Below are 16398 nucleotides of genomic sequence, written 5' to 3' on the forward strand. Positions count from 1 at the left end.
ACTCCTCAGAGGAAGGCAGCTGGATTGTAACTTTAATGGAATTAATTGGCCTCCACCTTCCCTGCCTCAACAAGGAAGGGAGCAAGGCTTACCTGTCCAAAAGGAAGTGAATTCTGTTCAGGCTTTAGGCATGTTGGAATTGAAAAGGCAAAGCTGGAGCCAGCTAATCCATGCTTTTTATGGATAAAGAATGCCAGTTTTGAGGCCTGACAATCTGGAATTTTTGATCTGTGCTCTGTTCCTGACAAGCTGGTGCTCCAGCTTGAGCTCTGAGTCAGTTCCTGCAGAGGGATTTAGACACCTTCTCCTGATCTCATTAGTGACAGAGAATGCTCAGGTTTGTCCCCTCCAACCTAAGAAGGACCTTTATGCTCCAAAACCAGAGGCAGAATTCACGTCTCTATCAATACTTTAATTAATGGGGCAAAACAACCCAAAATCTGAAAAATTAATTCTGCAAATTGTTTGCAGCTAAAGTTCATTTCAGGACAAACGTTCGGAAAATTCATCCCATGCCTCATTTTAAACATGTGAAATTTCATTTTTAATTCAATAGCACTGCATGTGTGTGGGTGGGTTTTTAATGCATTATCACTTCTTAGAAGAGGAGAAAGTTGGACAATTTTCATTCACTTGTGGCACACATCTTCAAAATTGATGGAAGAGTTGTAGCTTTTTTCTGTTGGCACAAAAAGCTCCTTTTTTACTTCAGATGATTGAAGCAAGGGGTTTGTTGAGATTGAAGCTACCAGCAGCTCATTAATCCCTCACCCTGGGTGTGTGTATAATTTGTGGATTGATATATCAAGGCGTGGGTGGCTGCATTAAAAATTTTTTTTAAGTGACCTTCCAGGCAAGGCTTGGAGAAAAGTGTGAGTATTGCATTATGAAAAGGAGCACTGTGCTTATTCACTTATATTTATTCTTGGGTAGTTTTGAGTATCAGCTTTGGAGTGAAAACCAGAGTCTTTCTTGTCAAACTTCCTTAATGCCTCATACAATTCCTGTATGGATTTCACCTCCTATATTCCCATACCCTGCTAGCAGAAGAAGGACTACATTGAATTCCAGCTCTTGTCCATGGTTTTTATCTCAGTTCTGTTGTCTTTGTGCCTTTGGAACAACCTAACAAGTTAAACTTCAGCTGCAGGACTTGGATCCAGAAGGAATTTTAGAGAACTTTACATTGTAGGGTTTGGATGGAGCAGAACACTTATGGAGCAAAAATTCCTGACAGGAAAAGCAACAACGAGGTCTCTCTATAAAACAAAGTATTTTTCTCCAGGCGACAATGTCAAAACAAGTGTGGAATGGAATGCATTTAATAATCAGGGGAAATGATCTTGTGCTTTCTTGGGCACGTTCCTCTCAACAAGTTCGAACTCTTTGCCGCTAATTTTCCATGTGTTGAGTGAACTCCAGGCAGGGGAAGGGAAGGGAGAAGGGAAGGGAAGGCGCTGGAGTCAGGGACAGCAGCAGAGCCATAAAGGGGAGCCAGGAGTACAAAAATTACCCCAAATTGGAATATGCACGTCCATGGTACTTTACCCTCCACTATCAACTCCAGTGTCCCGAAACTGGAATGGAAATCAGAGTCTCATCTGATTCGTGCTGCTGGTGAACTGTGCTCCACATAAAAACAGGAGATAGGAGAGGAGCAGGGGAAAGGTGCAGGTCTTGTTTACCTCCGATTAAAGGGTGCCCTCACTGCAGAGGGACTTCCAGCAGCACAGAGTTGGCTCAAGGGGAAGAAAGGAAAAAGGTTCTCCAAATTTAATGGGAATAATGGAAGGAAATGTTTGGGAAGCCTCCGGCAGGTTCACTCATCCAGGCTTCCAAGCTCCCTCAAAAAAGCCCTTCTTGTTATCTCAGTTCTACCAATGGGAACCACAGGGAGATTTCCAGTTGAGACCAGTGCCTGAATCTGGCTCTGAATCTTTTTCTCCAGGGCAAAGGTACCCAGATATCTGCTCAGGGCTCAGCCAAGAGCTAGCTCAGTCCGTGGACAAAGGCCACCCCCTGCCCAGACCTGGGAGCTGCTGTGGTGGCTTGGCAGGGACACCCAACCTCAGCCTGCAGACGCCAGACACCATCCTCAAACTGCTGGGATTGAAGTGCCTGTGCTACCATAAAGCACAGCAGAAAACCTCAGCTGGGGCCCAAATTTTGGCCACTTTAAATGGGATCAGAAGTAGAACAAGGAGGACTTTGGGGACAGGATAACAAGATAACTGGGACCATCCACACCTTTTGCTCTGTTCAGGAGATGTCAAGTGTTGGTGCTCTGGAAGAATCCTGTCTTCACTCTGGCTGTGTTTGAAAGCCAGAGCAACAGGAAGGAAAAGCTTTAAACATTGCTCCTTGTAACCTTCAGCATCTTGTTCAACACAAGTGAGAAGCTTCAAAGCACACTCCACTAAAATAAAATAAAAAACCAACGAAGAGAAGAAAACAGGAGATATTTTTATATGCAGTCAATGATATAAAGTTCTAAAGTAATTGGACACCCTGGACATTCTTATTGGGAGCTTCCACTGCCACTGGAGGTGGCACTCAGTGATCAGGTTTAGGTGACAAGGTGGAGATTGAGCTAAGGTTGGATTCTTAGGGATCTTTTCCAACCTAAACTAATCTGGGATTCTGTGATTCAAGACATACGGAGGGAAGGTGGCTCCATAAGAGATCAGGCATTTGGTTTATTAAGAAAATTTAATTTTTCAAAGTTCATCTCTAAGTGCTCACTCTTGGAAGGGCTGATAAGAAACACAGGCTGAGGGAAACATTTGCAGGGAAGTGAAATGTCACTTTATCAGATTTATTAATTCCAGAAGCACTGGTGCTTCCTACCTGCCTATTAAATACCTATTTTTGTGCAGACTGAAAAGGATTGTCAGGAACAGAAAGTGCCAGAGAGTTACAAGAAGAATTCAGGCTTGTAATTGCAATTGTAATTTAATTTATTGACCTCTTTATAGATGATGCTCTCATTTAGACACCATGGGCAGCAGTTAATGGGAGTCAATGGGAGTTAAATTCTTCTGGAATGGAAAGAACTGGTCCCTCAGAGCTGCTCACACCAGTTTCAAAGGAGAGGGTAGCTGGGGGAATTTTTTAGGTGTGGTTTGCTCACCTGCAATAAAATCCATGTAGAGATTGCACCCCAAGGAACTTCGTGGTTCACAGACCAGTTATGAGCCCTTGTCCTTCACCCCCTTTCGTGACGAGGGATCCGGGGACTTTGATCCAGACAAAACCCCTTTTTTGCAGGGTTGGTTTTAGTGGGATCACAGGGCTGCTCTGACTCACGTCCTGGCTGCAAAATCACTGCAGTCAACAATGGGAATGTGGCACCAATTCGTATCTGGGGATGAGACCCTGGAGCTGGGAAGGGCAAGACCACCCTTCTGTGCAGCCAAAGGTGCCAGGAAGGATCCCCAAAGTCTCTCTTAGGAGAAATATGGGTGCTGAATCATTTGGTTTGAGATGCAGACCCTCAGGTTCTTAAATATTAAAGTGAAATGAAGCCATCTAAAACCAGCGGGATTTTAGTTTTTTGTTCCAAACACCAGAATTTTACTTTGGATACACAAGAACCTCTCAGGGACTTCGTCTCTGGTTCGAACGAGAAAAGATTCAATTGCAAAAGGTATTTTTGTTGCTGAACAGAGGCAAAACAACTTCCCAGCACAGGGCCGGGCTCCGAGGGAAGCCTGGCAAGGAAGGCATGGGAAGGTGTGCCCCAAGACATTTTCCAGACAGGATAAAGCTTCAAACACAGTTGATTCATAACCCTTGCAAAGTTTCTCTTGCCCAAAGGCAGAATGGAAAGGGAAACTCATTGCTTAAGGAACTGGAGCCAGCTGTGAGCTAACAGATAACCACTGCAGGAGGGGGAGTTTTATTCATGTGTGGATACAAATGAATGGAATAAAGGTTTAAAAATAGCACATTTTACTGCCTGCAGGAGGAGTTGTTCAGAGAGGGACGTGGCCGATGCCAAATATTTGATCTGTGCTTTGATCCAGCAGCAGGGCTCTGGCAGGTGCCCTCAGAAACACAGAGCTCACTTTTTTTTTGCATATTCAACATCCCCTGGGGAAGCTGCTGCTGCCTCTGAGCCCCTCTGGGGTTGTGCTTGGCACCCAAAGCGGTGCCAGACTGGAAAAGAGATTTGTGACATGGAGAGAGGGAGTGTGCTATTTATAGAAGTCAAAGACATCCAGGGAAAAACAATAGAGGAACAACTGGAATTTCAGGGGGAAATCGGAGCCTGTGGGCAAATAGAGATGTGGAGATACCATTTTCCTGAGGAAGGTTAAAGCAGGGGGGTCACAGAGTGCCTGTGCCATGCTGTGGAGCCATGTGCCCCACACTGGCCAGGCTGAAGGACAGTGGGAACCAGGTTTGCTATTTTTCTAGACAATCCCGAAATTTAAAACTCCTTTGTGCTTGAAAACCAGATTGAAGAGAAGTTCTTTATTAGCAGAAGTTTGGGAGAGAGCAAATACATCAGCTGGATGCAAGTCTTACAGGAAGCAGTCTTTTAGAAAAGCTGGGATTGTTTTTAAGATTAGCAGGTCTGTCACAAGAGCTTCCTCCAGGAAAAAGATTTCTCTTCCAGTCAGGCTCCAAACCTGTAGGCTTCAACATTATTATGTCAACAACTCTTCATTTTCATTTTGAAAGGGCATTTCATGGAAACCACCTCAGTCTCATGGCATGTTTTGATTTTTAGAAAGCAGCTCCACCCAAACACCTTCAGGCCCAGCATCATCAGGCCTAAACCAGCAGCAGCAATTGGTGGGAAAACCTTGGACAATCTTGGTCTGAGCAGGAAACCTTTACTTCTGCCAAAAGTTGCACCTTTTTGGTGTGTGGATAACACTTAAATTTTCAGAAATATGCAGCCACTGCTCCCTTTCCTACCTGCTCTTGCCTGTGCACACAGAGATTTATTTCAGCTGCTAACCCAGATAGAGCTTTGCTTATCTGGCGTGAGATCCAGACTGTGATCAGGCAGTGTCAGTCCTGGGGAAACCTGCTCTCCAAACCACTTCCAGCAGTCTGGGCAGCACTTTATCATATTCTCAGCTTGCACAGAAATCATCAATATGACATTAATAGTAACAGTTTTAAAAGCTCAGGTAACAGCACATAACTCAAATTTAACGCTGTAATTGTCAAAAGCAGGTGGGCTCCACCTCCTCTGCTTCCCCTCAGAGTTTTGTCCTCTCATTTTGTGCTGCACCTTTCCAGGTTCACGTGGTGCCATTGGTTAGGAATTGAGGATCCATTGATTCTCACCCTCAGTGCTCATCTCAGCCTGTCAGAGTCCTTTCCCTTCCCTCCTGGAATCCCCCACCCACCCAATTTCTGTCATTCCCTGGGCTGTTTTCTCAGCCTGCCCCAAATCTCGGTTGGGACAAGAGCAGGCACTGCAGATAACACCTTCTGTCGTGTCCATCACCAGCCCATCACACTGGGGCCAGAGAGGTTGGTTTGGGCAGATATTGCCCCGTGGAGAGTCACTGCTGCCACTGATGGGGGACAGACAGCAGCTGAGACAGGGAAATCAAAAAGAGGGGAATGTTCCACAGAGCATCTCCTTTGATCTTCTCCAAGGAGAGGGAGAATGTACAGAATGTGTCCAGACAAGGAGGTGATTCGTGCACCTCTCAGTGCCTTCCAAGTGCTGAAGGGAGCGATGGCACAGCCACTGTGGCTCCTTCTTTTTGGTCCTATCACTGGTTCTTCCTGTGGAAACAAAAATTAGCCAGGATGGTGCAATCACAGGATTAATACTGGCACCTTCAAAGCACTAAAACTGAAATCTGTAATTTATTTCCTTGGTTGAGAATTGACTCAAGAGTTGCTTTATATTAATTTTGATTGTAGTTAATAAAATACATTGAAACATCCTCGAGCTTCATTTCATCCCATCAGCTGAAAAGTAGGGGAAAAAAAGGCTATATAACAATTTGGAAATGCTGCCAAAAGAGATATTATAAATATAATAGATGATGGGGTTTTAACACATTTACTCCATAGCTTCTGAGGAATTCGGACGTGAGTGTCAGGGATCAGTTAGTTAGTATAGTATGTGGTGTTTTTACTAAGAACAGTTAAAGTTTCATCAGGGTTGGACTTTTGTGTGTCTATTTTTGGCATCCCTCGGTAGGAAAATGCACTGGCTGAACCCTCACTCCCCCCACTCACGCTGCTCTGCTATTAATAGCAGGGGGTTAATGAGCAACCAGTGCCAGGGCACGGGGTGAGGGGGAAAAGGGGAAAACCTTCCCCCTTTCAGTCGGCTCCAGTGGTCTTCCCAAGCAGAGACACACAAAGACCAGTGCAGGGCTCGCCAGGATGGCTGGACAGGAGGGCCAGGGCCGGGGCTGGCTGCTCCTGGAGTGGGAAATGTCCCCAGCTGGGGACAGAGCAGCCCCAGCCTGAGCATCAGAACTGGTGCTGACATTGGCAGCCCCCAGCTGCGAGGAAAGGTTGGGAGAGCTGGGATTGTTGAGCCTGGAGAAGCTTTGGGGTGACCTCAGTGTGGTCTTGCAGTGCCTGAAGGAGCTGCAGGAGAGATGGAGAGAGAGTTTGGACAAGGGATGGAGGGACAGGACAAGGGATGGAAGGACAGGACAAGGGGGAATGGCTTCAAACTGACAAAGAGGAGGTTTAGGTGGGATGCTGGGATGAAATTCCCCCTATGAGGGTGGGCAGGCCCTGGCACTGGGTGCCCAGAGAAGCTGTGGCTGCCCCTGGATCCCTGGCAGTGTCCAAGGCCAGTTTGGATGGGGCTTGGAGCAGCCTGGGACAGTGGGAGGTGTCCCTGTCCCTGGCAGGGGTGGGATGGGATGGGATGGGCTTTAAGTCCCTTCCAACCCAAACAATTCCAGGATGAAGTGTGGCCAACCTGTCTCCAGATTCCTCCCTCAACCCTCTAGGGGAAGTAGGAAAGGGGCAGCACAGAGCTGTGCTCAGGGCATGTCCCAGGGAGCAGGGATGCAGGGACAGGTGGGGTGCAGGCTCACTGCTCTCAGCTACACATTTTCCCCAGATTTCCCAAATTTTACCATGTTAGGAGATGGTTTGAGTGTGAAGAGCAGGGCAGACTGGTGGTGTCAGGAGAAATAAAAGATCCGGATCATTTTAAGCTGCCTTGTGAAGATAATGAGGGTCAGTATGTGAACCAAAGGTGCCCCCATGGTGCAGCAAGTGGGAGTCAGTGTCAGTGTGGGGAACCAGCACATTGCAGCTGTGTGACCTCGGGATACAGCAGGAAAAACAGTAGGAAAAGCAGGCCAGGAGAGCTGCAGAGCAATGTGTGACACTCTCATGAGTAATGGGACTTTTACTTGAAAGGTTAAGTGAGAAACAGAACGGAGTGGTTGTGGCTCTGTTCCAAGGATAATATTTGGACTAATCCAGCAGCTTTGATCATCCCACCACACATCATGTCTATTGGTGAAAAATGCCAACATTTTTCTAAGCTCATGTGGATTTCCCCTCTTTTTGATCTCGCAGCACCCTCAGCTTTCCTGTAAGGTTCGAAGGACTAATCCATATTTATGATAACATGAGAAAGAAAGCGTTCTTTGTTTGCACATTTTCCAAACTGGACAGGATTGGGACAAGTAATAAAACCAAGCAGAATGACTGGTTGCTCTTCCCTGCTCTCACAAGTTAAATATCCTTAATCATGGGCAGACTCAGAGCAAGATTCCCACCAGCTCTTACCAGTTCAGAGCACAACAATATTTCCTGGTTTGGCAGTGATGGCTAAAATGGCAAAATCATGGCTGGCTATGTTGGAAATGACCACTTCCCTTTTCTAGAGAGATCATTAAATCTCCATTAGCCTTCGCCTCAAGCAGTTTGTTCTGGCAGAGAAGCTGTCATTCATTTAGTGTGTTAATTGCTGGTTTGTCAGCCAGAACTGTCAGTTAGGAGACTTGTGGACATTTTGTCCAGGGGAAGTCCAGACCACTTTGTTTGCACAGAGGATACTGAAAATATTCAGAGACATGGAAGTCTTTGTAGCCACTGTTTTTCCTTTGCCATGACAATATTTAGAGAAATTATCTCCCAAACCCTTTTCTTCTCTACAATTTCACTGAAAACTTTCTGCTAGAACTGCTTCTGTGCTGAATTTCTTTGTCTTTTGCTCTCTCTCTCTGTCTCACCCAAAGCAGAAGCATCCTAAATCCCACACCCTGAACCCTGAGTTTGCTTCTGCATTTTCAGTTATTCCCCCACCCACCCATCCCATCTCCACATTGCACAAGCTTTCAAGCCCAGGTTTGTTGGTGCCAACAAAAGCATTGGGTAGTCAGTGGTGTGAAAAAGTCTCATTGAATTTTCTTTAACATTCTTGGGCAACCTGGTAGGAAAAAAACAGTAGCAAAGGGTGATTGGCTTGGAGCAACATATTGCAAAAGGTTGTCCCTCCTTCTTACCAGCAATGAACTGCATGATCTGGACTGGGATAAATTCCTCTTGGAGAATGGATGAGTGAGTTTGCTGGGATTATCAGGCTTGTCCATGAGTAAGAGCACTGCCCTGGCTTCCAGCAATTGCTGATCTGAAGGAAAGCAGTTCCCATCTTTTATCTTTTATTGGACACTATTAAGGGTGGAAAAAAAAAAAAAAACATTGGAATTTGAGGTCTCTGAATCTCTGAGCTGCTTCCTTGGGAGTGTTACAGCCCATTTTAGCAGCTGGTGATCCACCAGAGCTGCAGAAATCTCACAAGGAATTCTTATATATATTTTTATCATGGTGTGGCTTCTCTAAACACCAAGGTTTTCAGAATTCCCTTTGGGACCAGCCTCAGCCCTCAGGAATGCAACCAGCCAGTATCTGGAGCATCAGGGCAGTCTTGGGAACGCCTTTCCTTGGGAGCAGGTTGGGAATGCACAGGGAGCCATGCAGGCAGGCCGGACCCTCCAGCAGCAGGAGCAGCCCAGCCCTGGCTGCTGCCTCCTGCAGCCTTTCCCAGCACGTCCTGAAGGATTTGCTGAGTGAATGAGCTGCTCTTACCTGGCAAACCCAGCGCTCCCAAGAAAGCTCCAGCTTTGGGGGAAACATGGAATACAACCATGCTGCGTGTGCACAGCAAACCCAGCTCACCCTGAGCGTGCAGAACAAACACCCAGCAGGAATCCCTCCCGTGATAAGGGAGAGGCCAACGAGTGCAGCCCATCCCAACCCTGGGAGTACGTGACCCACTCTGCCCCGCCAGGAAACTGTGGGGTTTAAACGCCCCTGCCCTCCTCCTGTGAGCTCCAACACCAGCCAGCAGCTACAGTAAAACTACATTTTCCAGCTTTTTTTCCTTTCAATTGGAAATTGGGACAAAAATATCTATGGGTTGGTTGGGGTTTTTTCCCCCTGAGTGGCCTCAAACTGTGTAAACTTTCAGGTTAAGTGCTCAATTAAAAGGTCAAATTATCCAAATAGAACACTGAAGTGTCAGGCAATAATTGTCCACTGGACTCCGTTACCTGAGGAGTTCATCGCACACTGACCTCGATCAAATATTACCCAAGCTAGTGGTACGTGTAGTACTTCCTCCCAGTTATTTATAACTCCTCAAAATCCGGAGTTAGGGAAGCGCCAGGATCGCCCTTCGGAAGTGTTTTCATATGAAATTTGCAGAATACACACAGTAAAGATGCTTTTAGAATTCCCAAGCAAGTTTTTCCTGGGGAAAAAAACATAGTCCCTATCTTTCACCAGCATTACAAAAAGTGACATTTATGGAACAGAATATTTAGGCTGTTACTAATACTTGCTGAAGAAGTCTCATTTTATGCAACGTACCCACAAGGTTCCTATGGGATTTCTGTTCTGACTCAACGCTTCAAGCTCATTCTTTATTTTTGACCAAAACCCCAGCTTCTGTTGATGCTGCATTTGCCTTTAGCAAGGGACAGCGACACATGGAAATCATTCCCACTGTGATTCCTGCTCAGCACCATCGGGAAAGAATTCCTGGCTGGGAGGGTGGGGAAGGGCTGGGATAGGATTCCCAGAGAAGCTGTGGCTGCCCCTGGATCCCTGGCAGTGTCCAAGGCCAGGCTGGAGCACCCTGGACAGTGGGAGGCATCCCTGCCTGTGGGACATGGATGAGCTTTAATGTCCCTCCCAAGGCAGCCCACCCCCTAGTTCCATGATTCTGTACAATGCTCTCGTTGCTAACCCCTGGGCACATTAGAGGTGGTTTCCAGAGCTGACTAAAATGGGTGGGTTCCATTCTCTGGGGTTTGGACGTGTTTGGATGAGACCTGGAGTGATTCTGCCTTGTGCACTCAGCAACCCCGACAGTGCCACATGACCCAGAGATCCCCTTTCCCTTCTCCCTTGTGTGTCCCCTCTGGAAGTCACATGCCCAGCTGCAAAAACATTAACCACGGTGTCCTCTGTAAACCCAGCCCTCCAGCAGCTGCAGGAGCCCATCACCTGCTGTTTTCTGGGACATGTGCCCTGATAAGGGCTATCTAATCACCTCACAGGGCTATGAACAGATAGTAGGAACACCAAAAAAAAATGCTGCTAAAATATCTACTGCTCCTCTTTCTTTTAGAATTCTGTGAGCACACATCATCTCAACACAATGATAAAAACCTGCCTGAGTCACTGCTGGGTTTGTTGTGAGGCCTGAGTGAGTGAGCCCTGACATATGAGTCACATTAAATCATTAACCGCACCTGAAAACACCAGCACGGACTCTCTGACCCCAGGGAACAAATTTAAGAACACAAAATCTTGATCTGTGAAAAAAAAAAATAAAGCCAACTTTAGAATGAGACCCGTTGGAGGAAACAGTGGCAGCCGTGTGGCTTGAGACACAGCCTGAGTCATGTGTTGGAATTTACCTCCCCCTCCACCTCTGGCTGCTCAAGAGGCATCTTCAGTAAGTTTTTCAGGCCTAAATGGGGCTTTTTGTTCAAAGTGGGAACAAAGGGAAGAAGCTGGAGTAGGAGTCAATCATAACAGCCGGTTCACTGATTTTAAAGAGATAAATCTGATAGTTAAAGAAGTGTTTAAGTTAGCCTTAATTAGCCAAATATTAATGTCCAAATCAGCTTCTCTTGGTTGTATTTCTTTATTTAAAAAACAATCACAATGATAACCTAATTTTTTAAAGGATGTGTGAGTATGCCCTTGACCTGTTGACATCCACATGTTATTTTCACAGCTGGGACTTGTGATTTTACCAGAGATGCTAAAAACAAATCTGCCCATGAGTCTGTCATGACAAGAACAGCTCTTGTGCAGCCAAACCCTCCCCTCAGTCACCACAGCTTGTCTATTTTAACAACACAAGGGCAACAGTTGGAGTTGCAGCAGCATGGAGGAAACCCAGAGGGCTTGAAAAGATTATTTTTTCCAGAGTTGGCGGTTAAAGAGTAGAAATGCCACTTCCAGTTTGAGCCATACAAACGTGCACAGACAGGTGCAGTTCATCAGCCAGGTTCTGAAGGCAAAAGAGAAGAGACAGAAAATTCCTTTGCAGGAGAGGGGAAGCGGCTGGAAGTACCTGGGAAGAGTTGTAGGGCACAAGGCTGCTTGAGAGCACGTCCTTTTGAGTCCCAAATGCTCAGAACTTAGAACTGCAGTTGATTATCTTGTGGCACCTTCTGCCAGGGAGGAAAAGGCAAGGCAGGGAGGGTTTCCCAGCCGTGGAAGTTGCAGGACACAGATGCCATAAGGAGTTGTGTAAATAATGTCCAGAACCTCAGCCCTTGCTGAGCCTTGGATTTGAGGACAGATGAGGCAAAATCAGCTTCAAACTCCCCTGTAGCTGTTGCCAAGTGGGTCAAGATCCCATGGCAAGGTATGAATTCCCAGAAGGATTTTGGATAGCCCAAATCTGTGCTTCCAATAATCCTAAATCTAATATTCCAGTTGGCCTTTGGTGTGGGGACAGCACATGGCTGAGAGGTGGTTGCTGCTGGGGAAATGATGCAAATCCCACAGTTCAGAGAAATCCTGCGGGTTTATCCAGACTTCCCTGGAGCTCTCCCTAATCCCAAATTCATAAACGAACTGCAGAACAATTGCACAAAGATAAACACAGGGACAGCTCTGAGCCAGACCAAACACATTGGGAAAGATAAACTTTCAAAGCCATCCCTGCAGGATGAGCCAAGAAGGCTGGAATTCCACAGGCTCAGATTGGAATCACTGTCAGATCCTCTGGGAATCTGAACATGGATTAGAAGGAAAGATCAAATCCTGGACAAAACTGATGCTTGCTGCAATAATGGAAATTTTGGTTACAATAATCTCATTTGGTGGGAACAACATGAGTGAATATTTGTTGCTGGGAATCTTCTTTCCTACAGTTGTCTGGATGCCATCTAAATTATTGAACAATCAATGGAATTGCTATTCCAGGTGAGACCTTGGAATCCCCAGGAGTGATCCAAGACCTTCAAAGCAAGGCAGGAGAAGGGTGGTTTCAGCAGACACCAAACCCACTGCTCCTTATTGGGAGTCTCTGAATCTCTACTGAGAGATTTTCTTAAATGATAAAATGTTTTATTTAATGTTATTTCAAAGGCATATCAGCAGCAGCCATTGTTATCCCAGATTAAGGGTTTTTCAGGTGGCAGCCAATGTCCTTTGGAGGTGTCTGAATTCTTTGATTTGGTCATGTGTGCTGTGGCCCAGACTTTGCCAGGGGTTGGTCATTGTGTTCACCAACATCTGAAAGAAGGATTTGAAAAGCAGCATTTGAGAAAAGGAAACGTCAAGCCTAAAAGTGTGAGGTGTAAGGAGACAGGTGTGGCAGGAGGAACAGCAGCGACCAAACTGATAAACCCTACATTTATCAGGGGAATAAAGCAGGGAAATGAGGTCACAGCTGTATCTGGAGAGAACTCCAATGATTCAGTCCCTAAACCCCGAGTCCATAAGCAGTGCAGGCTGTGATTCCTGCCCCCGTGACCTCTGAGGGTGACTTTACCAATCAGGAGGATGGGGAAAGTGAAAAGCACGGCAGGCAGAGCGCTCCAGGCACTCCCAGTGAGTCACTGCACCAGCAATGGGAAATGCTGATCGCTGCTTTTCCATCCTTTCCCCAGGTGCTGCTTCCTTCACCTCCCCCAGAACAAATCCCTGAGCTGCTGAACTGCTCCTCTGAGCAGCCCCTTCCTGCCAGGCACCTCCTGCAGCTCTCCAGGGCGAGTGGCTGAGGAATGCCAGTCAGGCCCCCAGGAATCCTCATTTGTGTTTCAGAGAGCCCCAGCCCCTTCCAGCTGCCTAAACCAGTCACCTGTAACGAGCCAGGCACGTATTTGCCAAATGCATTTGCAGAATTCCTAGACAACAGGCTCCCTTCTGTCAGGAAAAGTGTGGGAGGGAAAGGGGGGAAAGGGAAGGGAAGGGAAGGGAAGGGAAGGGAAGGGAAGGGAAGGGAAGGGAAGGGAAGGGAAGGGAAGGGAAGGGAAGGGAAGGGAAGGGAAGGGAAGGGAAGGGAAGGGAAGGGAAGGGCACTGAGCATCTCCTCGCTGAGCACAGCTTAAGGCCGCCACCTGCTGACGGGATGCCGGGCATCCCTGCAATTCCATCGGCATCCCTGCACTTCCCGGAGCATCCCGAAGCTTTCCTGAGCATCCCGGAGGTTTTCTGAGCATCCCGGAGCATCCCGAGGCATCCCTGAGCATCCCTGAATTTCCCTGAGCATCCCTCAGCATCCCTGGGCATCTCTGCCAGCTGATGCAGAGAACATGGTCAGATTTAAAGTTGTAATTGCTTTTTACAAGTGGGTAAAACAAAGGGAACAGTGAAATGTTGTATGGAAATTGCAATTCTCAAGGTCGTGGAGGACAGGCCAGGTCCTGCTCAGGAGTGTCAGGTAGTGATGTGTCACTGCTGGAGAGCTACACTTAAATGAGGTGAATCGTCTCCATTTAAAGCTCAAAAGCTGATATTTGGGGCTGAATCCAGGAGCAACTGCTCCAAGCTGCATCAGGCTTAGAAGTCTTCTAATATTTTTAATTTTTTTAATCAATTTTGAGTTCAGATGTGACAAGTTGAAATCAGATGAGTTTCACTTCTGCCCTGCCCTCGCTCCTTGATACAAAATCAGCAGCAGAGTTTCCCTCAGCATTGATCTTTGTGGGAGGAATTAACCCTGGCAGGGGAGAGCTGAGCTGAGAGTCGGGGCTGAGGGTGAGAGACCCGTTAACCCCTCACCTTCTTAAGCACAGCCCCACTTCTGCTTTTGAGGATTTACACTTTTAAATATCTAATTTAGTCATGAAATTCCTACCTGGCAATATTATCCCCTTTAAAACTGTGGAATATTACTGGATTTGAGTATTATCGATTTTACTGCGGGTGAGTTACAGTTAGCCTGTAGATCCTTGAATTGCACTATGAATTCTGAATATTTGATAACTCCCCTTTGCCTCTTTTTGCAATATTGGCAATTTTCTCACACTGATAATTATTTTTTTAAACCCAAAACTATCAAAACATTTCTAAATGCATTCAAGCCAGGAACCACTGAATCAATAAAACAACAAAATCCCCAGGTGCATAAGTTTTTTTCACACTAAACGAGCGATTTCATGAACCAGGAGGATTTACAAATCTCCCTGTGCTGCCTGAAGTTCCTGTTTTGTTTCTCCCAGGTGTTTGTGTCACCTGAGGCTGTGCTGCTGTAATGTCGCTGCCTGCCAGGGAGCTGTGCTGAAGGACAGGGCTGCTCAGGGAGCGCTGGAATTCTCCTGGAATAGAGCCTTGGCTCACATCTTGCTGAGTAATCCGGCGGGGTCACAGTGCTCAGATGAGGTGATCAGAAGGGAAAGGGACAGCCCAGGAGCTGGCACAGCTCCAATCTGATATTCCAGGGGCAGCTCCTCTCCAGTGGCAGCAATAAAATGATATCAAATTCTTATCCCTCACAAAGATTAATGTTTCCTCCCACAGCTTCAAGCTTTTATCCCTTCAGTGGACAAAATCGGGGATGTCCATCCTTGTGTTTGCACTCTGCAGAAGTTTAGCAAATCATATTTTTCCAGGGAGAAAAATTGGCTCCAGCTGCCCAAATCCTGCAGTGACCTGAGGGGCCTCTCCTGTGCTGAAGAGGAGCTTTAGCCCTGTGTCCCAGGGCAGCTGCAGGAACGAGCTCACAGCTGGGATTGCACGGAGAGCTCTCCCAGGCGATGCCCAAGGAGCAGGACACATCAGGACAAGGTGCCCGAGGCCAATCAATCCTGGCTTCTCAGGAGAAGTCCAAAGAAAATAGAAGATTTGGACCTTTCCCTCGTGCCTGGCTCCTCCTCAGGACAGGAGAACACCCTAGACCTGATCCACGTGGATCAAACACCCCCCAAAAATCATCACTTCTCTTTCCCTGCTGCTGCTGCAGGTCCCTGCTCATGTGCCTGCTACTTCCTTACTAAAGGCAGGAATTAAATACAGAATTTACAATAAGACTTTTTTTGCTGCTTTTTCATTTTAGTAACCCCAGCTCCTCAAATTTTCCATATTTCAGGCTTGGGAAGGGGAAAAGTGAAGCACTGACGGGGAAAGCAGAGCCAGGGGGCTTCAAAGCTGAGCCAGTTGGGAAAGTCATGACCCAGGCTGTGCAGAAGCTGCATGAAGGAAGTGAATATTTAACATAGTGTTGTTATCATCGCTGCATATTTGATAGAGACTTAAAATGCTCATACAGGAGAATGATTGTGGTTCAAATGCCTGTTCCACCCACTGAGGCACCATGTCTACAATAACTCTCTGTTTCAATCCTGACACAGGAACATTTTATCTGTTCTAGAAGCTCCCACATGGAGAAATAGCTGGTGTGGAGTCTGTAATTCTCCTTCTTTAAAAATAAAAGAATAGTGACAGCAGGAACCTGGGGGATTTTTGTGATGGGGGAAGAAGAGACAGTCAGAGATCAGCAGCTCCCTTCCTACATCAACACTGTGAGTCACAGTCTGCAGAAACTCGAGGCTGAAATATCACTTGCAAAATGCTGTTCAGGCTCTCTCTGGGGAGCAGAACGAGGGAGTGTTTCCCATTGAGCTCCAGCTGGAGTGTGTGAGCCAGAGGCTGCTCCCACACCAGTCAGGATCTGCTGGGATTCCTCTGCGTTTGGTGGAGCTGTTGCAGAGCCAGACCACAGGAACAGGCTGCAGCCTCACTCAGGGCTAGGGGAAGCATGGGAATGATTAAAGATGATGCTGCTTCCCCAGAGCTCCCTGCACTGCAGCAATTATTCTCTCCTTTTCATTACCCAGTCAGACCACATTGGCGGAACACAAGACAGATTCAGCCATTAATGGGAACTCCGTAAGAGACAGCGGGGAAATCCGACTTGCTGAAAACATAACTCTGGGCAATCACCAGGAACCACCAACTGTAAAGGAGCCA

The sequence above is a fragment of the Aphelocoma coerulescens genome, chromosome 20 (assembly GCF_041296385.1).
Source record: "Aphelocoma coerulescens isolate FSJ_1873_10779 chromosome 20, UR_Acoe_1.0, whole genome shotgun sequence".
In the NCBI taxonomy this organism is placed as follows: Eukaryota; Metazoa; Chordata; class Aves; order Passeriformes; family Corvidae; genus Aphelocoma; species Aphelocoma coerulescens.